Below are 20,595 nucleotides of genomic sequence, written 5' to 3'. Positions count from 1 at the left end.
ATGGAGCTCAGGAGGGCCTCATGTGGCCTTCCTGAGCACCATTTTCACTGGCAGAGGCACTGCGGGCTCCCTGCAGGCCAGATCTAAGCACCCCATGGCCTTGGTCTGGCTCCCGGGCCTTGCGTTTGACACCCCTGTTCTACAACATGCCTGGATAGAATCTCCTTTGAGAATCTGGAATGAAGGAAAGTTCTTCAAAGAGTTTTTTGATTGGTTGAAACTTCATTGGCAGGATTATGCACAGTCCTAAAAATTGAAGGATCAACTTGGGCCCATGAAGACATAAGAAAGCATGCACCTTCCTAACTACATCGGTTTCTCCTAATTGTTCTAGGACATGGGGTGTCAAACTTATGTCATTACGTCATCATCATGTGACATATCAGGACTTTTCCCCCCTTCGCTAAACTGGGGACGGGCATGGCCAGCACATGACACATCCAGCCCACGAGCCATGAGTTTGACGCCCCTGTTCTAGGACAATAAGAGAATTAGATTTTTTTTTTAAGTAGAGGTCCTGTTGTGACCCAAGTCCTAGTAGGTATTATTAGATGCAATCAGTTTGAAACAAACAGACTTTATTAGAACAGCTGAGAATTAACTCATTCTCAGCATAGTCCAAACTAATTCAGAACAAATTCCTCATAACACAATTCTTCAGCCTTACCACCAACCTTGGTCTAATTAGGCAACCTGCCAAAGGCTTTTCTTGGCAAAAGTTCAGAAGCAGAAGATGCCGACAAGAAATAAATGCAGCAAGTCAAGAAACAAATCTATCAACGTTGTTTTCCAACAAAGAGCCCAAGAGCCGTTGCTTATTCATATTATCAACTTCTTTATCTAAATTTATCTGATAATTTTACTTTAAAATCTGGTCAGATAATAGTGAAGGAACAAAAGAGGGAAGTATGTAATATTTGCCTGACTTTCGATTGGACTTTTTAAAAGCTTATAATACAATAAGTATTGCATGCCACATTTTTAAAGGCTTGTTTTAACAAATACCAGATGTAAACTGAAGAGCTATAAGAGAAAATGTAAGATTTCTAATAGATTTCATACCTAAACCTATTTACGCAGAAAAGTAGTTGGCAAAAATATGGCATCTTATTAAATAGAATAGTTCACAGTTAATATAGTGGGCATGAATACGTTGCTGCAAGAAGATATTGAAAAGGCCATTTGGGTCTTGTCAAGACCAATGGTGGGTTGCTCCCAGTTCTGTCCGGTTCTTTAGAACCGGTAGTAAAAGCGGCGGGAGGCTCTGCCCACACACCTGGACGTCATAATGGATTATCTGCGCATGCACAGAAGCTTTGTTGTGAACCGGTAGTAAAGGTAAGTAGGTAACCCCTGGTCAGACCCATTCAGTTTTCATTATTCATCCACTATAAGAGTGTGTCTCATTGCCACCCTGTTTTTATGAATAAAGTGAGCTATCACAGGCCTTAACTGAGTCTTATGCATTTGTCTTTTAATGAGGTGCAGATCTGGCATAAATTAAAGCATTTCAGCATCATAAAGCACTTACTTCCTATGAATGATTGCGACTGCAAGTAGCCCTTGACTTATGACTGTTTGTTCATTGACTGTCTGCAATTATGACAGCGTTGAACAAAGGGACTTGCAATCTGTATCCAAAGATTGGATTTACAGATGCTGCAGCATCCCCACATGAACTAACTTTGGATGCTTGGCAATCTGCCCACCCTTACTGTCAGGGCATTTATTAATCCCATGTTTGGCTCTGGGACTAATTACCCTGGTTTAGAGGAGATGGGTCGTGGCTTAATCCAAGTTGTCAATAATCTGAAAAGAAACGCGAGAAAGGTTTCTAATAAAACTCATTTATTTGTTATAAAGAAAATAAAACACCTCACTAACTAAGAAAAGTTAATTGTTACATTTTTGAAAGTAATTCTTGCCGGCTATGTCAGCCGGACCTTGGCAAGAGAACAAAGGAAAGAGTGTGTGAAGAGCAAGTGAAGGAATGTGGGTGGATACGGAAACACGTAGCTTACTGATAAGAAGTTGGCAAAGCTACGGAGACTCTGACAGTCCAGAAATAATGAGCTCAGCTGGTAAATAAAATAACGCAGTGACATTCCCCTTCTTTTGCCAGTTGAGCGAATATCAGTTCATCATCAAATAAGGCACATCTTCTCACGCAGATACTCGTGTTGAGCTGCTGGAAGTGGTTTGTTGAGCATATCAGCAATTTGATCATGTGTAGATACATATTGCATTTTGACAAAACCTTTTTTCACTAAATGTTTTATGTTTTGATAACGGATGTCAATGTGTCTGGACCTAGAACCTGTAAAATGAGATTCAGAAATATAAACCACCGATTCATTGTCTTCCATCACGGTGATCGGTCGGATCGGGTGTGTCCAGATATCTGTGACTAAAGCATCAAACCAAGTTAGAGAATTACATGCATCTGAAACACAAGCATATTCAGCTTCAGTAGATGAACAAGAAACAAAATTCTGTTTACGTACTTGCCAATAAACAGGACATCCATTTAAGAACATCATATAACCTGAAGTACTTTTACGTGATTTCTTATCACTTGCCCAATCAGAATCTGCATAACAACATAATTCTGCATAATCAGTATGTGTTGGTTCTAACAATAACTTCAAATGTTTGGTGTATTTTAGGTATCTCAATAATTTCTTAATACATGTCCAGTGAAACTGTTTTGCCTTACCTACGTGTCGAGATAAGAGATTAACACTAAGTGCAATGTCGGGTCTGGTCCAACTACTAATGTACAATAGTGACCCAATGACTGAACGATAAAGTGTTTGATCTTCGAACTCAGGACTTTCTTCTTGTGTCAAGTTGTGAAAATCTGTTTGCATGGGTGTCTTTGTTGTGTTAGCATCCTTCATGTTGCAATGATGCAAAACTTGTTCAATTTTATCTTCTTGTGAAAGACTAAACCCCTTCTGTGTTTTTTCAATCTGAACACCTAAATAAGTGCTAATGTGACCTAATGATTTCAATGTGAAGTATCTCTGCAAAGCTTTGGCAAAAATTTCACTCATTTGCTTATTTGGACCAATATAAACAATATCATCAACATAAACAAGAACTATCTCATATGCATTGTTAGATCTTTTTGTGAACACGCACTCATCAGTTTTGGACTTAATAAAGCCCATTGAATTTAGTTTGTCAGTAAGACATAAATACCACATTAAACCAGATTGTTTCAGACCATAGAGACTTTTGTTTAGGAACCAGGTATCCCCTTCTTGCTGTCGGAATCCTGGAGGACTTCTCACGTAGATCTCTTCGTCTAGGTCTGCATGTAGATAAGCCGTGTCAACATCAAACTGGAAAACTTCTAAACCAAGGATAGTTGCAGTTGCTAAAGCAATTTTTACACTCTCAGTTCTGACTGTCGGTGAGTAAGTATTTGTGTAGTCCTCAGGATAACGTTGAGCGAAACCCTGAGCTACGAGTCTGGCCTTGTACAGTGACTCACCATTTGGTTTCTTTTTGATTCTGTAGACCCATCGAGTGCCAATGATCTTTTTGTTTGCTGGAGGTTTTGCAGGTGTAAACACTTTAAGTTTCTTTAGACTGTCCATTTCAGCCTGCATTGCCTCGTACCATTTGTCTTGCTCTGAATCAGGGAGCTGCTTGATTTGTGTGAAATTATCAGGTGGAAGTGTAACATTGCAAATCAAAGGCAAGGGTGCTTTTGTCAGTTGCCAAGAATATCGTTGTGGAGGGATCCCTTTTGTGGCCCTCTTGGAAAGTCTCGGAACAACTGTCCAGTCTTCTTCTACTTCGTCCTCGTCCTCACTTTCATCGCTAGCGTCAGCATCCGCGGCTTGCGAAGACGGAACATCGGGTTGAGAAGAATCAGTGGAATCTTGATCATCAATCTGCGTGGCATCAGCAGTATCATCTCTGGGAAAATAAACTCCAGGATCATTGGAATGAATCCTGGACCAGTCAATATCTTCTTCAAAATTAGCAGATTGGGAAATCACAATTGCATGTTTAGAGTCAATAAATTTGCTCCATTTTGAGTTATCATCAATACCCATAAATCTCAGTCTCTTTGCTGCTGGACCTCCTTTTCTTCTTTGAGCTAAGGGAATGTTCACCATAGCGTATGAACCAAAAATATGAATGTTTTTAAGATCGGGCTTGCAGCCATACAACATGAAGAAAGGAGTCTGATTTGTTACACTGCTCCAAGTACGGTTGACAATGTAATTTGCATATTTTATAGCTTCACCCCAGTATATCATATCAAGATTGGTGTCTTCTAGGAGACAACACATCATGGTTTGCAGTACCTCTCCGTTGTGAGCCGATGTGTCAGGGGGTGAAGTCTGATGAATAATTCTATTCTTACGCATCCAGTCCTGGAAACGCTGAGACATGAATTCGGCACCACGATCACTCTGGATTCTGGCGATGCGAACTTGGTGTTGGGTAGAAACAAGGGTTGCAAAGTCTTTAAAGATCTGAAAAGTCTCTGATTTTTCTTTCATAGGATATACATATCCATATCTAGAGTAATTATCAACAATTGTTAGAAAATATTTTCTACCACCAAATGATGGCGGGAATGGACCAACTATGTCAATGTGGACCAAATCAAAAATGCGTGTTGACAGGCGTGTAGCGTGTTTGGGAATGGCTGCTGCTTTGGATTTGGCCTTCTTGCATACAGCACAATCCAAAAACACCTTACACCCCTTTAGATCCAAACCTTTTGCGAACTCCGGCATCTTCCTAAGAACACGGAAACTGGCATGCCCCAATCTTCTATGCCATTTATGGATACACCTGGAATGCAAAGGTTTACCTGTTAGTGAATTCTCAACATTGACATTTTTATGCGGAACCTCAGGCTTGCTCTGAGAAATCTGTTTACCAATTCTATTTTTGTTGGCTTTAGGAGCCTTAGGAATAGCAACAGGATCTCTTTCTGGAGCATCTCTCTCTGGGCCTGTGCGTTCCCTTTTTGGAGTTTGCATACTTGCCTGTGTTTGTGGTTTAGGCTTTGGCTTTAAGTAATAAACACCACCAATTAATATGGTTTCAGCAACAATATCTCCATCTTTAACTATGTAACTTGCTTTTTCAAGGTGGTGAACTTGGAACTTTAACATTCTAGACAAGTGATACTGACTAAGCAAATTACTGGTTGCTGTTGGTATGTAATAAACATCAGGAATGAATGCATCGAGCTCTTCAACATAAACAGTTCCTTTTCCTTTGACCTGACAAGGATGATTTGAAAAAGAATAAAGTTCACGTAGTTCTGGTTCAGGCTCGTGCATTTCTGTGAAGAGTTCCTTTCTGTAGGTAACATGCAATGCTGCACCACTGTCCAAAGTCCACAGGAGTCGTCTGTCGTACTCTGGTTGAGGTTGTGGATCATTGGTTAAAGCCAATGTGGCGAGTGGAGTTTGTGGATCACGCCGGGGACCACGACGACCTTGTCTTCCGCCTCTGCCTCTGCCTCTGGAATCTGTTCCTCTGGGCTGGTGCGTGACGGGAGCTGGAACTCGTTGGGGACAATCCCGGGTGGCATGTCCCACACGATTGCAGGTGTAGCATCTTGGCATCCTTGGAGCGTAGGTTCTTCCTCAGAAGGGGCGCCTAGCTGGAGCTCTTGATGCGGGTGGTCCTCTCAAGTGTGGAGTAGCTAGCATGAATGCCTCTTCTTCAATTAAAAGTCTACAAACATTGTCCACTGTGCGTTGAGCAATTGGGACTTGGTTAATTTTTGTAACAGCATCTTTCCATTCATAATTCAAAGAGTTAATAATGATGCTGATCATTTGAATATCTTCAATGTTATGGCCTCTTTCTCTCAATTCTGTTCTCAGACCTTTCAGTTTGGTCAAATGTCCTCCAATTTGTTCACCAGATTTCAATCTCGAACCGTGGAGTTCAGACATTTTTAGTTTTGACTCACCAGATAGTGGAGAGACAGAAAATGCCTGGTGAGGAGCCTGCACTTGGTATGCTGGCTGTGCTGGCAGAAAAGCCTGTGGTATTTGCTGTGCCTGTTGTGGACCTAAAAATGGTCTTGGTTGTGCCATTGGAGGTGGGCCAGGAGGTGGCCCTATTTGCACTTGTGGCTGGGGCACATATGCAGGCATTTGTAGCTGCTGTGGCTGATGCACTGGAATCTGCTGTATTCCAGTTGCCATTTGTGCTTGAGCTGCAATATTGGCATGACCTGCTGGAGATGCAATCATTTGCCTTTGCTGTGTTCCATCTAAAAGGGCACCATCACCACCAGGGGGTGTTTGAGTTTGGGCCTGTGGAAACACTTGTGGCATTTCAGCTTCCTGTAGTAAATTACTTTTGCCAGCAGATGGTGCTGCACCTTTGGGCAGCTTTGCAGACGTGGCATGTTTATATGTAACTTGATCAGGGAGACTTTCATGTGACGTATGCAGTGCCGTCTGTCTTAATTGGCCTGACACAGAATCCACCAGGGGGAGTGTCTTTGGCTCTGAGCAAGAAGACAATATGGCGCTTTTTGAAAAATTTAAGTCACGGGATTCTTCCTTATCATGCTCAAGCATAAACAAATCTCTCTTAAATCGAGACAGTTCATTTTCATAATATTTTACATGCTCACGATAGGATTTGATGGCCATCTCACGCTGGGTGAGCTCAGGGCTTTGAGAAGAGTAATGAATTACTTCTCTCTCTGCGTGGGGGTGAAAAAGCTTTGCCGTTTGTGGAAACTTTCTTGGCCTGGCACCATGCACATCGTAATCTGTGGGCTCTGGTAGAATAGATTCATAGCATGCAAATTGAGAAGAAAAAGCTACCGACCTCAGTCGCAGTTCATTATCTTCAAAAGCAGCTGTTCTGATATCTGTCCTTTGATGTGTTTCCGAAAGCATTTTCAGATCTTCTTCACCCATGGCACCTTCTTGTTCCAATTGCGTAGCCGTAGCAAGAGGCTGGAATCTTGAGGGCGTTACTATCTCCTGTTCTTCTTCCAAAGAGGATAAAGCTCTGTGCTTCATTTTTCCTTTTTTCTTCTGTTTCGGCATCTTAGCAATATAATTAGCGTACCTCAGTAGCTAAAAACTAATTGCCTATGCGCTCTTATCAGAAGTAACAAAACAAGGAAAAAAGCCATAAATCAGACCATCCTCGTGCTATCAGTTGTCAGGGCATTTATTAATCCCATGTTTGGCTCTGGGACTAATTACCCTGGTTTAGAGGAGATGGGTCGTGGCTTAATCCAAGTTGTCAATAATCTGAAAAGAAACGCGAGAAAGGTTTCTAATAAAACTCATTTATTTGTTATAAAGAAAATAAAACACCTCACTAACTAAGAAAAGTTAATTGTTACATTTTTGAAAGTAATTCTTGCCGGCTATGTCAGCCGGACCTTGGCAAGAGAACAAAGGAAAGAGTGTGTGAAGAGCAAGTGAAGGAATGTGGGTGGATACGGAAACACGTAGCTTACTGATAAGAAGTTGGCAAAGCTACGGAGACTCTGACAGTCCAGAAATAATGAGCTCAGCTGGTAAATAAAATAACGCAGTGACACTTACAACCTATCTCAGTTGCAGCAGGCTCTCCCCCACTTATTTTCCCCTCATCTCGCCCGATGTTCTGTCCCCGTCTCACACACGCACACAAACAGTCAGCCAGGGGTTAAATAAAACTTGCAGACAATAAATTCCTTCGATAACAGGATTGGCAGCAACCCAGTAGCTGCTTGTCAAGAACTTTATTCACAGAAGGAGGTGTTCCTCCTCCGTCAGATAAACCAAAACAAATACACAAAGTCAAAGAATTGTCAAGTCCAGTCCGTATTAAATCCAAGGCAGGCAGATAACGTAGTTTCAGAGATACAATGCGACTCGCTAGTTGTTTAGTTTTGTCCGTCACAGAGCCTGAATGGCCACCACACCCCCTTTTATCCCCTGTGGGGTGTGGTCCAGTGACTCAGCTTAATCTCTGGCACGCCTCCTTTTCTGCTGCGTATGCTTGTCTCTCCGATGCTGGCGTGGATCCAGCCAAGACTTATCTCCGTCACTGTCCGACTGCAACTGTTCGGAGATACCTGGCTCCTGGCCAATCTCTTCTCCCTCGGGAGACACCTGAGGCATTGCCAGAGAGGAGGGTCCTGGAGAGGGAGGCCTGGCCAACTCCTCTCCTTCCCCTTCAGAGTCTTCTCCCTCCGATAAGACAGGCTCAGGGGTCGGAGTCACAACACCCGGCAGGCTTTGAGTCTACTTCCCACCCACTGAGTCCCTCCACCTCCTCCTCCACCATCATAGCTCAGTAAATTTACCTTTTTCATAGATCACCTTTGGGAGGAAGCAGCCAATCTGCCATGTGGCCTTTCTTGCATGGAGCATCCCAGAAGTAAATGCCATTTTGGAACTCTCACAACCCAAAAAGTTACCTATTTCTGGCAAGGCACCACACAGCATCTATACTGTACAGGAAAGCCTCAGGGTCAATCAGCTGGTTCTTCTTCTCAGAGGTGATCTAAAGAGACAGTCACACCGCTATCAAAGTCAGAAACCACTGATGTACGTAGGATATTACAAAAAAACTCTTGCCACCACAATTTATCTACATTTAAAGCAGTGGTGGAATTCAATTTTTTTTACCACCAGTTCTGTGGCGTGGCTTGGTGGGCGTGGCTTGGTGGGCATGGCAGGGGAAGAATACTGCAAAATCTTCATTCCCGCCCCACTCTGGGGCCAGCCAGAGGTGGTATTTGCCGGTTCTACGAACTACTCAAAATTTCCGCTACCAGTTCTCCAGAACCTGTCAGAACCTGCTGAATAACACCCCTGATTTAAAGGTTTGGCTAGGAAATATGTGGAAGTAGCAGAAGGATACCTACTAATAATAGTGAAGGTCTTTATGAGCTTAGCCTAAATTCAGATAAATTTGTCTGCAATTCAAAATGGAGAGTGAGTGAGTGAGTGAATAAGTGAGTGAGTGGGTGGGTGCTTTTTGTGGCCTTTGGATAATCAAGCCTTATAGATTGTGAATTTCTAAACTAGAGAGTTCATACCAGTATTTCATTCCCAGCTTTATTCATTAAAGAGGCTGCAGATAATGTAAGCTGTCAATCTTACTGTTATATACAGATTGGCTAGAATCTACATAAGGTTTCATGCTCTCCGCTGATTGGCTGTCCAGACCGTGGGAGATTTAACCTGCTATCATTGGCTGGCTGGTCTGCCTTAAAAGGCAAGCTCTGGCAGCCGAGCCGGCAGAGCACGGTCACATTGTGCTGGAAATAAAAAAAGGTGCTGAATTCACTAACTACTCTCACCAGCTGCTTTTGCGCCAATCTAACACTTACATATGGGTGCCCTCTAGATATTTTGGAGCTATAATTCTCCAAATACTTAAGCAGGATAACTATTGAGAATGCCACACATGGTGGGAGAAAAGTCATCCTGAACAGATCAGGTTTTCCACTGCAGGTAGCTGTCAAGTGGACACTAGCAAAAGGAGGTACAATTAAGTGTATTCATCCTCAGTCGTTGTGAACATATTGTTTACACCAGGCTTGGGGTTTCAAGTGTTTTAAATTGATGGCCCTTTGGAATGCAAGGAGGGATAGTCTTTTATTCCCTGAGTTCTTTGCTTTTTTTTTATCTTCTAAGGTAAAAAAGAAAAACTTTGCTGAGTTTAGAGTTCTAATTATATCCAACCAGCTTAACAGGATAGAATGTCAGGGTTCCTCAATTAGCTTGAGCATTATTATCCTCCTAGAGTAGGTGTCTTTACTTCACCAGAGGACAGAAAATCATTACAAATGGTTAATGCCTCAATTGGTCTCTGGATAGAAATCTGTGGGGATATATAAAATTGTTTATAGCAGACTACAGGCAACAGATAGAGCCAGAGGCATCTTTATCATTTTAGTTTCCATGGATACCACTGCCCTGCATATGCCTCCCCTTAGAAGTACGTCAAAATCGAATCACAATGCTGAAAGCTATATAAACTGTGAGGCAGTCCAACACTTTGTTAGGAGGTCATTCGTACTTCAGTAAAGGTTGTACGCAAAGTCTGCCAAACAGAATTTTGTTTCTAGCTGCTTGCTGAGCAAAAAGCAAAGGATTTCTGGTAGAAAATCTATTTCCAATTTTGACTCACAGTGGTGGATTCAGGTTGAGCAGTCACTCTTTCAGTATTAATAGTTGTTTTTCTTAAGTTAAGATGATATACTGTATCTGTATCTACAAGGTTAAATTGGCCTAAAGATGAATAAATATTCATCCAGGCATTTGTATTTAGTACAATGCGAGTTACACTATATATCCAATTTATAATTTTTGATGTACCTAAATATTCCCTGTTTTTCTTCATTTAGATCTGATATTTACTGTGTGATTTGCTGATATCATAAAACTGTGGGAATGGTTCTCAATATAGCAATAGCAATAGTACTTAAACATGTATACTGCTCCATAGTGCTTTACAAATCTTGTGGTTGTGCTTTCAGCCTTTACTTTTCTAGCATTTTCCACTTTTCCTGGACACATTTCTTCTTCAAAGTTCAAGTCATTAAATCTGATCTACCTTTCCTCTGAGTTTATCACTTTGCCTTTCTGAAGTCTGACTTTTCTCAATTGCTTCTCCCTTTGATATCATCAATTCAAGGATCACATGATCACTTTCATCCAAGCTACCAATCACCGTCATGTCTTCAATCAATTCTTCCCTGTTGGTGAGAATTAGGTCCAAGTTAGCAAATCCACTTATTATTTTCTTCAAACTTTTTACAAATGATGTTGCCATCAAGAGAGAATAAGATTGTGCTGGAATTGGCAGAGTTAAGTTCCCAGCAGATGTCAAAATAATTGAAATCCCTCATTAACACTATTGTATTTCTATCTGAAAGACTGGTCATCTGATATAGAAAGGCATCAGTATCTTTTGCCTGGCCAATTGGTTTATTAAAAGTTTATAAATCCACACTGATATTTCTGTTTCTCTCTTCTTACTTAAATGTTTTCAACAAGTTTTTATGGTTTGATTCTGAATTTCTGTGCAATTATATTTTTCCTTTACATATAGTGTAACATGCAGAGTGTAGTTTCTTCTCATATCTTTAATGATAGGGCAGTTCAAATGATAACTCCGCCCTGAGTCTTCGGAGAGGGGTGGCATATAAATTGAATTAATTAAGTTAAATTAACTCTCAGATTCAGTTATCTATGTTGGGCAATGAATTATTAGAGACTGATTGACCTCAATCCAAGGATCTGTGTTTAATGCATGTCTTGCTTATTATTCCTTAGAAGTTATTACCCCTTTTCCAATCTTCTTGTGAAAATATGATAGCTTGACATATGATTTGACTATGAGTAGGAGGTCTGCAGGCATGGTTAAAAAACAAGTCAAAATAACCTCAACATACATGAAAAACAGCAGACATTTTATTACATCATCTTGATTTTTGGGACCGCATCTTTAGGACACCCTGGCTATGCGGTAACGGGGAATTACAATAACATTGTGGACGGCCTTGATATTTGATATTCTTAATTTCTAAAACATGCACATGCCTTTGCAGAATGAGTCATGATTACAATAATCTCAAAAGATCTTAATGATTTATGGTCTAACGAAAAACATTTATTCAGTTATTTTTGAGATGGCTATAGTAAATTATATTTCATTATTAATCTATTGTTCTAAAGTAACTTCCAAGTGAGTTTCCAAGATTATATCATTTAAATAACATTTTAGCTATTGGAAATAATGAGCTATAAATATAGTGATAGGTCAATTTGACAGAAAAATAAAATGAGTTATAACAAGGTTAAAAAGTAAAAGAAACTACAATTTTAAATAGCAGAGCAAAAAAAAAGTGTTTTTCAGATGTTAGAAGATAGTTATAAATAAGTTTTTAGCCAGTGGTAGGTTTCACTTACCTTTGCTACTGGTTCGCTCGCGCGCATACGCAGAACATATTTGATGACATCCAGGGTGATGGGTGGAGCCTCCCGCTGCCGCTACTACCGGTTTTAATCTAATTTATTGTGGCTAACAAGCCTACAGATATACACTAGACTACAGGCAATTACACACAGTCTAATCCTTAATGGTCACTAACATGAGTATCCAAAGGAGTTTTCTGCATTGTTCTTATCAAAATGACCAAAACAGCATCACTGCATCAAGCCTCAAGCTCTACCCTTTTTATTGTTATGATACAAGTTCTAAAGGGTGGGATTTCCAACGTGGCATCACAATTTCTGCTTTTACTATTCTTTTCACCTTCTTGCCCCGAGGATGCCCTGAGACCCATAGGATATGAAATTAAAGAGATGTTAATTATGTGGCATTAAGGTGTTTTCAGTTCCTGGTGACCATATAGATTTTCATCTTCCATCTTTCTCAACATTAGAGCCTTTTCCAGGGAATTACATGTTCGCATAATGTGTCCAAAGTAGGGTAATTTTTCCCAGGGTTATAGGAGTATAATGTCTGTTCCATTCACCAGTAGGTGGCACCTTCAGCTTAACTTTCAACGTTGCACAAAATCTGACAGATTCCGTCAGTATTTAATCAAAGAAATAATCAAAACTCAGACAAGTAATTCCAGCATTTTAAAATGCCTTATTGCCAATAAAAATTAAAAATCCAATCTTTCTATGTTTTTAAAGGTTTTGCGCTCTCGTCTTAGAATCTTTTCTTTCGGGCCTGTGATTTTTCTCTCTGTAATTGTTCATCGCTTAAACAAACTTTTTAAAGAGTCTCCTTTCCAGAATTTATTTTCTTTAGGATAAGTTTTAGGTTAAAAAAAAAAAAGAATCATCTCACCTAGTTCCAATCACTGTTCATCCACACTGCTCCAGCACATTCTTTGTTTCTTTGGCTGCCCCAGCTTCACGGCAGCCATAATTGCTGCCTCTCCTCTTCATCGTCGGATGAGAGAGAATTAGCCCTGGGTCAAGCAGGAGACCTGCAGGGCACTCCTCCACCTCTACAGGGTGACTTTAGCCCCTTATAGGGCCCTCCAATGAAGGGATTCGGCTTGAGTTCATGGAGCCCCGCTCCTCGCATCCGATAGTGCCGTGACATCAAGTGGAAGTCCTCCAAAGTAGGATAATTTGAACCTGACTATATGTATTTTGAGTGAGAATTTTGTGTTCAATGATCCATCAGTTGGTTTTCTTGGATGTCCAAAGTATTCTCAGCAGTCTCTTTCAATATGAAAGTTCAAAGGCATCATTCCTTTTCTACTCTGCTTCTGTGATGTTCAATAGAAGGCTGATAGAGTGTCACAGGGAATGCCATAGCTTGCATATCTCTGATGTTTATAGGTATAGATATTTCACATCATTTGAATATCTTTTCCTTAGGTCTTCATGCCTGGCCTACTGAGCGCTAATTTGCAATATGTTTCTTGTCCACAGTTCCTTTACTATTGGTGGTTCATTCTACAAGGCAGAAACTATCTACCACTTCAATATCTCCATTATTAATCATAAGACAGATTGTTGCACCTGTTATCATTGGTTTAGTCTTCATTAGTTTTAATTTTAGTCTCATTTTTTTTCACTGTGCTTCTTGACTTTAATTACTAGACTTTGCAGATCCTTTGCATTTTCAGCTATTAGAACAGAATCATCAGGATAGCACAAGTTACTGTTTCTTCCTTCAGTTTTAAAATCATCCTCATCTTCTTCCAATCTAGCTTCCCTTAATAAATATTCAGCACATAGGTTGAATATATAAAGGGAGAGTATACAACCGTGTTGTTCTCCTGTGTCAACCTGGATCAGTTTTTTCACCATCTTCTGTCTGTACTGTGGTTTCCAGATCTGTATATAAGCTTTTCATGAGGATAATGAGATGTTCTTTGATTCCCCCCCTTTTTTTAGTACATTCCACAGCTCAACATGATTCACACAATGAAAGGCTTTTCTAGAATTGATAGTGCCCATAGTGACTTCTTAAGGATACAGAAGCCTCTATAAAACTCAGGCAAGACCTATCCCAGACAGTGTTTAGAGCTTCTGTAAGCTATTCTGTAACACTATTAATACTTCTCCTCGTCTGTTAACACCTGTGAAATTTCAGATATTGCTTAAGGGCACAGCCACAAAAATAATTAACAAGCCAGATTTATGCTGATTTGAACCTTTTTGTTTAAGGCAAAGGGAAAGAACAGATTATACAGATATACGTCAATGCCCAATTTACATACTTTTCCTAGTTATTTTTTCAACTTGAAAAATGGGAGGTTTTTTTTTAAATGTGAAAGAAATAGTCTGGAGAATTGGAATCATCTGTAATTCTAGTGTTCAAAGTTTAGAATTACAACAAACATATTAAACCTCTAATGCTCATTATGCTAAATAATCTCATTATTCCTTTGCCCACAAGAAAGAAAAGGAAGAGCAGATTTTCTGTTTGACAAGTTATTAATATCTTCCCAAAATCATGAGGTGAGAGACTTTTTTCTTTTATTTGCTAAATCCATAGGATCGTATAAAAATGTTTCTCAACTGATCAGCACCGCTCTTTCTGTTCTCTTTTCCTTTTGTTTATGTTCAGAAGATTCTTATAATCCTCTGCACACATTCTCTTTCTCCTTTTTTTCCTAAGACTTCTTGTTTTCATCCAGAAGGCATGAGAGTCTAAGTCATAAAATCCATTTTAAGATGATTTGAAGAACCAGCCTGCCTATGCACGAGTACCTGTCAGATCTTCAGGGCATGCCAATCAAGAAACAGGCACAGCAGAGGAATGCTACTTTGTTGTTGTAGGATATAGTTATAGAATCTTGAAAGCTTGTCCCAAACCTTCACTACCTCTTCTTAAGGACAACAAGGTCTAGGTAGGCTGTTCTGAGTCTCTTTCTCACAGTCTCTCTACCTTCCCAAGGCTGAGTAATAATTTTCTCCCCTCCCACCTTCCTTTGGTTCTATGACAATTTGCCATGGCCAACTCACCACAGCCAACTTGCCATGGCCAGCTCACTGGTGTATAACTTACTTATTTTAAATAATTAAATAGAATTGTTAAATTGTCCCCTAGCGAGTTGTGCTGCAGCGAGTTGGCCGTGGCACATTGGTCATGGCAAATTGGCCATAGCAAGTTGGCTGTGGCAAGTTGTCCTATCCTCCCTTCCTTTCAGGGCCAGAAGTAAATTCCTCTATGGTAGAGGCCACTGACCAATCATTTTTCATGGTAGGAATGCATGTTGTCCTCTGCCTGTCCCAGCCCACCAAGAAAGCAATCTCTGATTGTCTTTTTCTGCTACATATTACAAGTAGCATTTGGGTGTGTATGTGTGTGTGTGTGCAATTCAGGCAGGAATTATATTTGGTCCAAACTTTCCAAACTTCCTTTTAATTGTTGGGTCTGTTACAAAATAGAAAACTTATGCAAACTGTGAGCCACTCACCTATGTTGATAGTGAAAAATGATTGTTCCCTTTGTTACAGCACTATTAGAGTTAGAGAGGTAGATTAAAAATTCCTATTATTTGTCACTTAAGAGGCATTTCAATATACTCAAAAGAGAGAGTATTACATTTGGTTTCCATTAAGACCAGTTCTGGAGAAATAGCTATGAGCCAAACAAAAACAAACAAGTAAGCCATATTTCACATCTCCAGAATGCTAGTGACTATGCTTACACTTTTCAGTAGAAAAAATTGGAGCTCATATGTAAAGGTACTGCTCATTTCTTTGGGACATTAAAGATGTGTCTGCCAAAAAATAATTCTAGAGGAGGTGTTTCTGTTTTCTTAATCAGTTTATCAAGATTATGTCTTAAAATGTAAACCAATGATCGTGGATCTCAGAATTATGGCACACAGACAACTTAATGGTAATTAACTTACCAGTATTAAGATAATTAACAAAACCTTTTTGTATGTATACTCTAGGCCAGAGGAACATACAAAATATCCTGTTGAAAGCATATTTTTATTTATTTATTTTTTATTTTATTTTGAATTTGTATACCGCCCTTCTCCCTGAGGACTCAGGGCGGTGAACAGCCAAGTAAAAACATCAAGTACAAATATTAAAATATAATTAAAAAAAACATATATAAATTTGGCCCCATTAATTAAAAACGATAAACAAAACAATTAAAAACATTTAAAAAAGTGTTAGACCAGCCCGGCTTGCTGGAAAAAGAAGGTTTTAAGGGCATGGCGGAAGGCACCAAGGTCTTGGATTCTCCTTGTCTCTGGGGGCAGCTGATTCCAGAGGGTAGGTGCCCCCACAGAGAAGGCCCTCCCCCTGGGGGTCACCAGTCTACATTGTTTGGCTGATGGCACCCCGAGGAGGCCCTCTCTGTGGGAGCACACAGGTCGATGGGAGGCCATCGATAGCAGCAGGCGGTCTCGAAGATAACTAGGTCCTATGCCATGGAGCGCTTTAAAGGTGATAACCAACACCTTGAAGCGCACCCAGAAGACCACTGGGAGCAGTGCAGCTCACGCAGGAGAGGTGTTGTATGGGAGCGCCATGCAGCTCCCGTGACTACCCGCGTGGCCGCATTCTGGACCAGTTGGAGCCTCCGGGTGCCCTTCAAGGGGAGCCACATGTAGAGAGCATTGCAGTAGTCCAGGCGAGAGGTGACGAGGGCATGAGTGACTGTGCACAGGGAATCCCGATCAAGAAAGGGTCGCAACTGGCAGATCAGGCGAACCTGACAAAAAGTCCCCCTGGCAACAGCTGTCAGATGTTCCTCCAAGGATAGCTGCGTATCCAGAAGGACTCCCAGATTGCGAGCCCTCTCCGAGGGGGCCAAAGACTCGCCCCCAATAGTCAGTGATGGACTCAACTGACCATATCGGGATGCCGGGAACCACAGCCACTCAGTCTTGGAAGGGTTGAGCTTGAGCCTGTTTCTCCCCATCCAGATCCGCACAGCTTCCAGGCACCAGGACATCACTTCAAGGGCATCATTGGGGTGGCCTGGGGTGGAGATGTACAGCTGGGTGTCATCAGCGTACTGGTGATACTTCACCCCAAAGCCACGGATGATCTCACCCAGCGGCTTCACATAAATGTTGAACAGGAGGGGCGAGAGGACCGACCCCTGAGGCACTCCACATATAAGAGGCCTCGAGGTTGACCTCTGCCCCCCTGCCAACACGAACTGCGACCGGTCTGAGAGAAAGGAGGAGAACCACCGTAACACGGTGCCCCCCATCCCCAACTCTTCCAACCGGTGCAGCATGATACCATGGTCGATGGTATCAAAAGCCGCTGAGAGGTCTAACAAGGCCAGAACAGAGGAGCAACCCCTGTCCCGAGCCCTCCAGAGATCATCTACCAACACGCCAATGCCGTTTCCGTGCTGTGTCCGGGGCTGAAACCCGACTAGAATGGATCTAGATAAATGTTTCCTCCAGGTACTGCGGAAACTATCGCACGACCACACTCTCAACAACCTTCGCCACAAAACGAAGGTTGGAGACAGGACGATAGTTGGCTAATACTGCCGGGTCCAGGGAAGGCTTCTTGAGGAGAGGCCTCACCACCGCCTCTTTCAAGGCTGTGGGGAAGTAACCCTCACTCAACGAAGCATTGATAATTCCCTGGAGCCAGCCTCGTGTAACCTCCCGGGAAGCCAGTACTAACCAGGTCCAGTAAACATCTCCAGAATCCTGTCCATGACATCAGGGGTCACAGAGTCAAACTCTTCCCAGATAACGTTCTCAAGACTGTTCCTCGCCATCCTGCCCGAATCTACCCAGTCAGAGTCCAAATCCCCCCGGATCTGAGTGATTTTGTCATACAGATATTGTCCGAAATCCTCGGCTCTGCCTTCCAGGGGGTCCTCCCGCACTCCCGGGTGGAGTAGGGAGCGGGTCACCCTGAACAGGGTGGCCGGACGATTCTCTGACGACGCAATAAGAGCGGAAAAGTAATTAAACTTTGCCGCTTTTATCGCCACTAGGTAGGTCTTAATATGCGACCTTACCAGTGTTCGGTCAGATTCAGCGAGACTGGCCCTCCAACTGCTCTCTAGGCATCTTTTCCGGCGTTTCATCTCCCTCAGCTCCTCGGTGAACCAAGGAGCCACGAGGGATTGACACTGGGTCAGAGGCCGCAAAGGCACGACTCAATCCAAGGCCCCACCAGCCGCCCGATCCCAGGCAGCTACCAGGTCCTCGGCCGAGTCGTGTGCCAGATCTTCAGGAATTGGCCCAAGCTCCATCTGGAAACTATCAGGATCCATCAGGCGCCTGGGGCGGATGCATCTAATTGGGTCTCCCTCCCTGCAGCAGGGTGTAGCGGTTCGAAGGTCCAGACAAAGGAGTGAGTGATCTGACCATGACAAGGGTTTCATGTCTATATCCCCTATAATAAGACCACTCAACCACTGGCCAGAGACAAAAATCAGGTCCAGCGTGTGTCCCCCCCTGTGAGTGGGGCAATGACTGGGTCAGGTCCATGGCCGTCATGGAAGCCATGAACTCCCGAGCCATCTCCGACATTTCACCAATGGACGGCAAGTTGAAATCACCCATGACCATAAGCCTGGGTGTATCAACTGCCACCGTGGCTATCACATCGAGTAGCTCGGGCAGGGCCGTTGCCACACGGCAGGGAGCCAGGCACATAAGCAGCAAGCCCATCTGAACCCCATGACCCTATCTCACAAAGAGGGACTCACATCCGGCAATCTGTGGCACAGTGGTCTCCCTCGGACCAAGACCTTCTTTAATAATAACCGCCACCCCCCCTGCCCCTCCCCTGGGCCCTCAGCTGATGGAATGCTCTGAAGCCTGGTGGGCACATCTCAACCAGAGGGACCCCTCCCTCCGGGCCCAACCAGGTCTTCGTAATACCCGCTAGGTCTGCTCCCCCCTCTTGAATAAGATTGTAAATGAGAGGGGCCTTATTTACCACGGACCTAGCGTTGCACAGCATCAGCCGGAGGCCCAGGTCCTGAGTAACTGTGCCACCTAGTATCTGAGAGGAGCCTTGAGGACCGGGGCGCGCAATCGCTCTCAAGTAGCGAGTGCGCACCCCCGACACAAGATAAGGTTCTCTGCTCCCGCCATATCTGCCCCTCCCATCCACCGTGCTGATGGTATCCCCAATCCCTCATCCTGCGCCCTCCAGACTGTTACCCTGTGCCGGGCTGGGCCCTGGACCCCCCCCATCCCCTTTGGTCACCTTCCCAGTTCCCCTTAAAAAATTATTAAAAGCCCTAATTAAAAAACCCCTCAATCCCCGCTTTAAAACATGCCACCTCTTGGGGCTCCAAAGCCCATCCTTAAGGTAGGCCTTCGATAAAGTGGAAGGCCATCGCCGCGAGAGGGGGGCATCTCGCAGCGCGAGCAAATCTGCCGAGGTATAAGCCACACAAGTATGATAAGATGTAAAAGGGGAACTTTGGATGTCAGCGATAGTTAAGGATAGTCATTGAGGTGAGAGATGGTAAAAAAGGCTGGCCAGGATGAAGCTGGGACCCCTTCACTCTCTCACAGTGATGGGGCGACCAGATCAGATAGTTGCAGTGCAGGCGGATGGCCACAGCCGTTTTCTCACAGCGGCTGGATGTCAAAGGCCAACAAAAATCACTCTCTCCCTGCAGATGGAACAGCAGTCCTTGACCTGGACTCTCAGCTTCTCCCTCCAGCCTGCCATCTCTCCTCCCCCGAGCCAAGGCCTAAAGGTGATAATCGGGTGGCATATAAGACTCCTTGATTCCTATTAATAATTTACATATTTACTTTATCCAAACTTTTGAATGAACAAAACTCAAGCATATGGAGGTAGCTATACAGCTTTGCTTTAATCACATACAACATGTGTTTCCGTGTTCTCATATCCCAGACAGCTTTCACATCAATAGCTATTATGAAATTATAATATGACAGTAAAGGTAGAAAAGGAAAGCCTCTAATCCTACTGTTTCTGAAATGGATAAGCTACTCATGCATTCACTAGTCTGAAAGTGAATCACTAAACAAGGTCCTGCGGTAACATAATTTAATTATTCAGGTAGTTCAGACTTCAATATTATTGAACGTTGATTGAAGTCTTTGATGTCATGTTAAACTACTGGAGTCAGAGCTTGTATAACTGTGACCTTAATTATTCTGTTCCAACAAAATGTACAGAAATGCTTTCTCATTATTTGGATACTTTATGAGATTCTAATAGTTTTTGGTTCACTATAAGCCATCTTCCTATTTTTAATGGGTTTTTTTTTTTAGCTATGAGCAGCACTGCAAATTTGTTGATGAATAGAAATGTGACTTGCTTCACTGTAAATTCAGTAAAGTACCAAAAAAAAAAGGAAATTTGTTTTTAAAAAAGCAATGTGAGCATCTCTCTCTCTCTCTCTCTCTTTCTCCCTCCCTCCCTCCTCCCCTCTAATTTATACAGCTGCCCATCTCAAGCACATGACTCTTGATTGGTAACAAAAACAGAATAAAAACAATAAGCCAAATTATAACTAGCATAAAATAGTAGCCAAGCAGCAACACTAACAGTAATACCCCAATCAATGCAACCACAAAATAGAATCATCCACACTGTCATGAACATGTTGTGTTTGCCTTTTCTTGAATAGACTTTCTTTCCAGTACCTTTTAAGGGTTTG

This window comes from Pituophis catenifer, unplaced genomic scaffold, assembly GCF_029215685.1.
Source record: "Pituophis catenifer annectens isolate HBS135680 unplaced genomic scaffold, rPitCat1.0.hap2 SCAF_1, whole genome shotgun sequence".
NCBI lineage: Eukaryota > Metazoa > Chordata > Lepidosauria > Squamata > Colubridae > Pituophis > Pituophis catenifer.
This window is presented reverse-complemented; position numbering follows the sequence as displayed.